This window comes from Dermacentor silvarum, chromosome 9 (assembly GCF_013339745.2).
Source record: "Dermacentor silvarum isolate Dsil-2018 chromosome 9, BIME_Dsil_1.4, whole genome shotgun sequence".
Classification (NCBI taxonomy): domain Eukaryota; kingdom Metazoa; phylum Arthropoda; class Arachnida; order Ixodida; family Ixodidae; genus Dermacentor; species Dermacentor silvarum.
This window is the reverse complement of record NC_051162.1, coordinates 47,478,879-47,487,727: the sequence shown is the minus strand read 5'-3', so window position 1 is coordinate 47,487,727 and position 8,849 is coordinate 47,478,879. Positions and strand designations below refer to the sequence as shown.

Below are 8,849 nucleotides of genomic sequence, written 5' to 3'. Positions count from 1 at the left end.
CCCCCGTGTGACTAACGTTTCTGTGGCCACGTCGGGCGTGGTGCGCCTGCATAATCCCGCTTTGTTTCTGAGCGCTTGAAATATCGGAAATGTGGTGTTCTTGCGAGTTCAGCGCGGCTTATAACACGGTCGTTCGTTTTGTTTCGAGTAGAAAAAGAAGTGACGATTGGCTTCGCCTTTCGAGAGTACCGGCGCAATATTGGCTCTCCCTCGCGCGCCCGCGTACTGCTGATGCTGCTGCTTGCCGGACGCCTTCTTCAGCGTGTTTTGGGCTATCTTTCTCTCTCCGTTTGTGTGTGTGTGTGTGGTGTGTGTGAGCGCGCGCGTACGTGTTTTGTAAGCGCTTTACGTGTGCGTGCGTGCGTGCGTCCGTGCGTTTTTTTCTGAGCGCTGCGTATGTGCGTTCGTGCATGTTTTTTGAGTGTTTTGTATGTGTGCGTGCGCGCGCGCGCGTGGTTGTATGCGGGTCTCTATGTGCTTGCGCGTGCGTGCGTTCGTGCGTGTTTTGTGAGCGCTTTGTATGTGCGCGCGTGCCTGTTGTGTGAGTGCTTTGCATGTGTGCGTGCGCGCGCGCGCGTTGCTGCTGTGCGAGCGCTTTGCGATTGCGCGTGCTTGTATGCGGGTCTCTATGTGCTTGCGCGTGCGTGCGTTCGTGCGTGCGTGCGTGTTTTGTGAGTGCTAATGTGTGTGCGTGCGCGCGCGCGCGCCTACGTGTGTTGTGAATTTTTTGCGGGGGCGCGCGTGCTTGTGTGTGTGTGTATTGAATAAAGTCGGTAGTTTTACACGCAATAAACCTCTTCAAATTTGTGCAGCGGCTGTCCCCGCCCTGCAAACCGAGTTTGGCGTCGAGCCACTCTGGAATATATGGAGGCGCCGGAGGACCAGTGGAAGGTGTGTTTCCTCCTTTTTCCCTCCTCTACCCTGATGAATCCACTTTCTTGATTGTTATTGTGAAATAAACGTTTCATCAACAGCATAAATACATGAATCAGAAGTCCGCAAAGTGTGTTTCACGATTACACTAATTTCGATCGTGAAACGTGTACCTTGGGTTAGCCCACATTTCCTTGAAGTAGGCAACTGCTTATGAGGCGGCGGCGGGCGAAATGCTGCCGCCATTTTCGCCCGCACAAAAAATGTTTTGCCTACAAATGCAAAAACGCCCGTGTCTCGTGCATTGGGGGCACGTTTAAAAACCCCTAGGGGTCAGGATCAAACCAGAGTCACCCGCTATCCCGTGCCCCTTAATCAAATTGTCGTTTTGACACGTAACACTCCCGAATTCAAGGAGACAACTGCTTAAATTGTGGATAGCTGGTTATTTGCGATATTACGCATATAGCAATTGGTTTAAGCAGCTTTTACTGAAGATATGAAGTGCTAAGATTTAGGTCTCTCTGGGGTGGTTCTCATGCCCTTCGAAAATTGTCCTCTATAGCCCAATTATAATTCGTAAAAATGAAATTTATAAGGCATGCCCTCGGTACTCAAGAATGTGTTTGAGCTGTAGGTTTAATTGAGAAGGTTGCAGTGATTCCAATAATTTTTTAATGATTTCTCAGTAAGGGTGTCAAAGTGTAAAAAAAAAGCGTATGTGTGTGTGTAAATTGTTGAAAGCGAGTCATGTGGTGCAGGTGTGCGTGTGTGTGTGTAAGACTTCGCTCCTCGAAAGGGCAGGACTTGTGTAAAGTGACTTGTTGAACAACACTTTGCTAATGTGGTGAACATGGTTTAAATAATGGATTTGAGACCTGCAAGGAGTTGCGACATTCTAACGCATTCCTCTTGCATTTACCACGGATTTGCCACTGAATTGTACAACTCTCTGGTGCTGTTTGGCCAGAAAAGGCAAAGAAACAATAATAAATCAAATTTGCTTCATTATATTAAACAATTAAACAAATATTAAAAATAGAAATACCGCTGGCACAGCACTGGCAACAGTGTATGAGCAGGAAAACGTATATGTGTGTGGAAATTTCAATGCAATGAACTTTCACTGCAACATCTGTGGTATGAGGCTTTTTTTTTTCTCAGTAAGCTGTACCGAGTCCATACTTTGATTTTTCTCTTGCCAACCAAAATCACCTTTATTGCCAGTGATCTTGTCTCTCGTTCTGGTAGCATTTGTTTATGTGGAACTAAAAATGTCATTTCTTGCAGGTCATCCAGATGACAGCCTCACAATTCGCAGCCTTTGTGCTCTCCATCAGAAACCTATCAGGGGCAAGCCACTTATGTTTGCCTTCAGACAAGACAACATTGTGAGTAGATATAGGCGTGTAGTCGAATATTCTGAAACAAGTTTCCATTTAATACTGTGAGGCTCCTTCGACAGCCTTAGGTTCATATTTTGTGCAGTTGTGTGTATGCAGTTTTTAGATATTGCCGATGGCACAGTGCACATTGCAGATATGACGACTATGAAGTATATACGTGCAATTTAATCATTGCCTTTCATAATGAAGTTTTTCTTTTGTGCAAGGATATTCAGAGATTGGGGCATTTCAACATCATATTCTGTATTGTGCATTCAGTGCTCATTGCAAGTTACCCTCCTCCTACCAATTTATTTGCGGGAAAAGAGTATTTGTTTACCCTCTGCAATGCGATTCTTATTTGATCATTGCGTCAAACTCCTCTACCTTTAATTATCACATAATTATCACAACCTCTAAATTTCGGCTGTTATTGTTTTGAAAACAGTATCAAAATGAAAATGTTCTAGATTGCTATCAAGACTGCAAGGGAATTGATGAAATTGCAAGAAACCGTGGCTTCTTATGGTAGTTGAAAACCTCTTTTCAGCAAACCATGTGCCTATTTCGTTTACTGAGCTGCTCATGAAATTTGCAAGCATGTTTGATTTAACACAGTCGTTACAGGAGAAGAGAAAAAAATGATTAACAGGAGCACTGTTCATGAGGATGCAATGCTTTTGGATATTCTCCAGGTGGCAAAATGTACATTTAGGAGAGAGAGAGAGTGACCTGGAATCGGAGAGGGTGGGGCAGGGAGCCAATTTGCAGCCATTGTGACTCATGCATGTAGTGGCAACACAGGATGAGAAATAGTTGTGGCACTGCGGTCTAGTAAATAGGTCAGCACTTACATAATCTCCCCCACAGTGAGGGGGAAACGTAGGATATGTTGTCCAATAAAGATGGTGCTGTTAGGAGACAGCAGGAAGTTTTAGGCTCTAGTTGAGCAGCTACAATATGAAGGACCACGTAAATTGTAGGAAGCCAACATAAACTGAGTAGAAGGACATACGTCACTGTTCAGAGCACGAAGTAGAAATTCGGAGCATCAGGAAGTATTGTAAGTATAAATAAGGGAATAGTACTTGTCAGCGTATTGCCTAGCTAACAGGGGCAAAAAATAGTTGGCAGGACGTTCTATATTTTCCAGGGAAATGTGCTGAAACACTGATTCTTAGTCAGTAAAGAAATATACAACAACAAATAAAAATAACTACGTATACAGACAAGGCCTTATAGACTGCAGTGGAGAGTTGGACATTGTTGAGCTAGATGCAAGTACTGCTTTGCTACTGTAATGCAGGGCAGGTGAGATTGCAGTTGGGGGTTTCGTCATTTTCGTCTGTTGTGCACTCTCTCTGTACAATAGTGCTCTTCGTCTCAGAGTGTATAAATGTTGCATTCAAAACAATTCTCATGCCTTGAGCACAGCAGTCTTATTGTGTCTTCTCCCATGAAGTCTTCTGCTGCGGTGCTTCTGAAGTGTAATGCACAACCACATTGCAGATTTTATATTGTGAGTTTTATATTGCGGTCACATCCATGCTCCTGGAGAAATGCCCATTGCTAAGAGATGTCGTTGGTAGAGTCTACATTTTATGCTCTTATTTTCCATAGTGAAAAGGCTACTGTATATTCATTTTTGCTTCTATGCCATTTTGTATTCACGATGACTTGGTGATCGCGGTTTCTAAATTTGAAAACTGGAACTTTTGCCCAATTGAGCTGTGCCTTGTGTTCGGTCACAATAATTAGGGGTGTTGTTTTCAGAAGCTTGTTGCCTTATCAAATTCCCCGCAGTGTATAGGATCGTAATCAAATGTAGAGTCAACTCTCATGATTCTGTTATTTTGCTAATGCAGGAAGCAGGATTCCAGCACAGCCATCTCCTGCACTTATGGTCAAGATGCTCAGACAATGGAGTCCCTGTTCCTTGTGGTTAACCGTGAACAGTATTCCCGTTTTTATGAAAGGTAAAGGTGATTTCCTGCATAAATTAGAATTTTGCAGCTCAAATGTATACACTTTATTCTAATTTGAATCAACTAATATATGCTGTTTAATACTTTTATACTGTTTGATACAATCATTTCTTGTTAGAAAATATTAAGCATGATGTTTAACATTTATTTATGCATTACTGGCTGATGCATGATGGCCTGTGTTTAAAAAATGTGAACTCACACATTTGAAGCTTCATTCAGTAAACAGAGTATGGCTGATTTAATAAACATTATTTGCTCATTTATGTACAAGCCCTAATCTTCCATTATCGCACCAAGTACAAATAATTTAGAAATTGGCAATTTATCATCCGCATGTGGCCAGTAGAGTACCTTAATGAACAGTGGTTTGTTTTTATAAGGCCGCCATTGATACGGCACTTCGCACCTAAACAGTAATAAATCTGGTATATTTAGGCTCTCTTGCAATAGAAAAAAAAACATTTTCAAGCAACATATTTTATAACAGACCATGCATTGCCTTCGCATTACAAAATTTAAGGAAACCAGAATTGTAATTGGAAAATCTGCTACACAGCATTTTTAGCTCAGAGAACTCTATTTACATTTAAAAAATGATTTAGGTGGGAAAAAAATTTTCTTGCTCAAGGAATCTTGTTGAGGAGCGAAAATTCATCTTGATGCTCCTGGATCAAACCTTATTTAAAGCACGTTCATGTGTGAAACATACGGTGTTTCAGTATATCAAAAATGTGCGCCAGTCAAGCTTTATATCGACTTTCCAAATCAGCTTTTCACAATGATTTGCTATGACATTGGTGTACAAAATAACAGGGTGTGTTTCTTGTGTGCTTGCTCTGCATTTCATGTACTTCCCTAATTGACCTTTGCAATATATATATTGTGAGCATTATATTACCCCTTCATCTTCTTCATCTGTATATACTCATCATCATGGCCAGCGTCATTCGCTTCAGCGCGCGGCCTGCATAATAAACCGTCGAGGTTTAACAGCTGTCTCGCAAGTGGTGGAGAGTGCTCTCGATCCCTTGGTCCTCTACGACTTCGAGTTTCCCTGGAGCTTCGTTCCGGTCGCCGCTTGCCCCGCTTTTCCGCCACCATGCCCCAAGAAGATCCACCAGGAGCCCCTAGCGTCACCGTCTCTGCCCCACCGGCCGTTCCTTCATGGACCGTCAGCGCGCGGCAGCGCGATCCCACCATGTTCGCTGGCCTTCCTAGTGAGGACGTTGACGACTGGCTGGACAATTATGACCGAGTGAGTGAGTCTAACCGGTGGGATGATTCTCACAAGCTTCGGAGCGTCGCATTCTACCTCACTGACGTTGCCAGGACTTGGTTTCTTAACCATGAGCGCTCCTTCCCTGACTGGGCGGCTTTCAGACACCAGCTTCGGCAAATTTTCGGCGCCCCCAACGTCCGCTCTGAGGTAGCCAAAAAAAAGCTTGATGCACGCATGCAACTTCCCGGGGAAACATACACCTCTTATATCGAGGACGTCCTCGCCCTTTGTCGCCGGGTTGACGCAGCCATGACTGAACCAGATCGTGTTCGCCATATCCTCAAAGGCATTGCCCACGTCGCGTTCAACGCACTGGCCATTAAGAATCCAAATACCGTTAACGATGTTATCGCGACTTGCCAGCATCTGGACGCCCTGCAGGCCATCCGTTTACAACCTGTCGCCTGTGACACGCCTCCTTCCTCCGATACGGACCTGCGTGTCCTGATTCGGACTCTCATACGCGAGGAGCTCCAAGTGTACGGCCTGCGCAGTCCTCCTGTTCTTCAGCCGCAACCTTCGGTTCCTGGCCTGCACGACATCATCAAAGAGGAGCTGTCCTCCATGACCTGCACTGTGGGCTGTGTCCCTCCTTCGCCGGCGCCCTCGTATGCTCAGGTTGCGGCTATGCAACCAGCGTTCGTTCAGACAACGCCTCCTGCTCCTGCTACTCCCAACCATCTGGCGACTCTGGCACCTCGTGCACCTGCCACAGCATATTACCCTACCCGGCCTTCGCCCCGCCCCATTTGTTATTACTGCGGTATTCGCGGGCACATATCGCGCTTTTGTCGCAGACGACAACAGGACGAACGCCGTGGTTACGATGTTTACGAGCGAGACCCATTGCCTCTTCCAAGTCCCTACCAGCGCCGGCTTTCCCAACGCTCACTTACTCCGCCTCCAACTCCCGAAGAGCCTCGCAACTACCGTCCAGGGCGCCGCCGCTCGCCTTCCCCTCTCCGACGCTCGACATCACCTCTGCTACCGGCCTCCCGCACTCCTGACTACCGATCGGAAAACTAGATGGTGCAGTTTTTGGAGGGAAAGCTGCATGGCCCGCACAGACTACAAATTCTCCAGTGTGCCCGGCCAATACTTTATTAGTGTGTGTAGAAGGTGTACCCGTTCCTGCATTGATTGATACGGGCGCAGCTATTTCTGTTATTCACGCTGACTTGTGCTCTCGTCTACGCAAGGTTACTACACCTTACAGTGGAGCTATTCTACATGGCGCAAATAATGGCGCACAGTCCGAGTTTCGATTGACGGGATTCGCCACCATATTCAGTTCGCAGTGTTGACTTCCTGTGCTCACATGCTTATACTAGGGTGGGACTTTCTCTCTTCCGCGTCCGCTTTTATTTCGTGCCGGCAACGCCTCGTTAACTTGACCGAGACCGACAATTCCGACGACGTGCCCGACCCGCGCCTTCGCTTACGAACTGCTGACGATTGTATGGTGCCTCCTGGCCACGAACAACTTCTTGTAGTTAACTCTGACATCGCCGATGGTGACGTTTTAGTTGTACCATCAGCTCGTTGCCTATCCAAAGGGATTGCTCTGGCACCTAGCCTTGTTCGCTTCACCAACGGTACGGCCACTTTGGCTGTACTCAACACAACCACTGAGCCAGTACTTCTTCCTAAAGGCGCTGTTGTCATTTGCGTCTTGGACACTCAGCCTGTCTCTGTGCTTACCTCGACTACTGCTGTTTCACAGGCACCTACCGCTATAGAGCCAGCCCCTGCTTCTGTTCTCGCTAGTGCAATCAGCACTGATCTAACGCCACAGCAGACGGAAGAGTTACTGGCGTTGTTATCCAAGCATAAAGACTCCTTCGACGTGCACTCTCCTCTTCTGAGACAGACTTCTGCAACGGCTCATCGCATACACACAGATGGAACTTCCATCGTGCGCCGGTGGCCATATCGCGTTCCTTCCTCCGAACTACAGATCATTGATACTCACGTTGCCGACATGCTGAAACGAAGCATCATCCGCCCTTCCTCAAGCCCTTGGTCGTCACCTGTCGTTTTGGTGCGTAAGAAAGACGGCTCAGTGCGATTTTGCGTAGACTACCATGCCTTGAACAAAATAACCCGCAAAGATGTATATCCACTTCCCCGAATCGATGATGCATTAGATTCATTACAAGGCGCGGAGTATTTCACCAGCCTTGATCTACGCTCCGGATACTGGCAGATCCCCATGCACGAAGAAGACAAGGAAAAAACTGCCTTTGCCACTCCCGATGGACTTTACGATTTTAACGTAATGCCTTTCGGCCTGTGTAATGCTCCCGCCACATTTGAGCGGATGATTGACACCGTACTACGGGGACTAAAGTGGAAGACTTGCTTATGCTACTTTGACGACATCGTCATATTTTCGTCGACCTTCCATCAGCACTTGCAGCGCCTCGACGAAGTCTTGACATGCCTCTCTGCTGCTGGCCTTCAGCTGAATACAAAAAAGTGCCACTTCGCCAGCAAAACCATTAAAGTACTCGGACACCTTGTCAGCAAGGAGGGCATTCGACCTGACCCCGATAAGATTACCGCCGTCCTGCGCTTCCCCAGGCCTCAACGCGCCAAAGACTTGCGTAGCTTCCTTGGCCTAGCCTTGTATTTCCGGCGCTTCATACGTAACTTTGCCACCATTGCGGCGCCGCTCCATCAACTACTTCCTTCTGGAGCTCCCTATGTGTGGTCGGACAAATGCCAAACTGCTTTTGACGCCCTCAAGCGTGCCCTCACGTCCGAACCTGTGCTTTGTCATTTCGACAACACCGCACCCACTCTTCTACATACTGACGCCAGCGGCCATGGTATCGGCGCTGTACTTCTGCAACGTCAGCAAACTTCCGACGAACGTGTGGTCGCATACGCAAGTCGCACGCTAACCCCTGCAGAGAAAAATTATACGATTACCGAGCAAGAGTGTCTTGCCGTTGTGTGGTCCGTCCAAAAATTCCGGCCTTATCTGCACGGCCGCCACTTTACGGTCGTTACTGATCACCACGCCTTGTGCTGGTTGGCGACGGAAAAAATTTAACGGGTCGTCTCGGCCGTTGGATACTTCGTTTACAAGAATACGACTTCGACGTCACCTACAAGTCTGGAAAGAAACACCAGGATGCCGATGCTCTCTCTCGTTGTCCCCTACCACCGTCTTCTAACACTGCCTGCTTACCACTTTCCGTGAGCAACCCGCCGGACGTCTCTCCTGCATTTCCTTCACTCGCAGCTCTCGACCGGCCCCCACCTAGCCATTCTCATACGTTTGCAACTTGCCAACGTAGTGACCCCTACTGCCACTCC

General features: G+C 47.1%; 1 long non-coding RNA gene across 1 annotated transcript; it reads left to right on the top strand.

Annotated features, from left to right (window-relative positions):
- The first annotated feature begins 809 nt into the window (after window positions 1-809).
- Window positions 810-4,222, top strand: LOC125940192 (uncharacterized). Its single transcript, XR_007463422.1, has 3 exons — window positions 810-893; window positions 2,164-2,264; window positions 4,124-4,222. It is a non-coding gene; the product is annotated as an uncharacterized LOC125940192 (long non-coding RNA).
- Window positions 4,223-8,849: the final 4,627 nt, after the last annotated feature.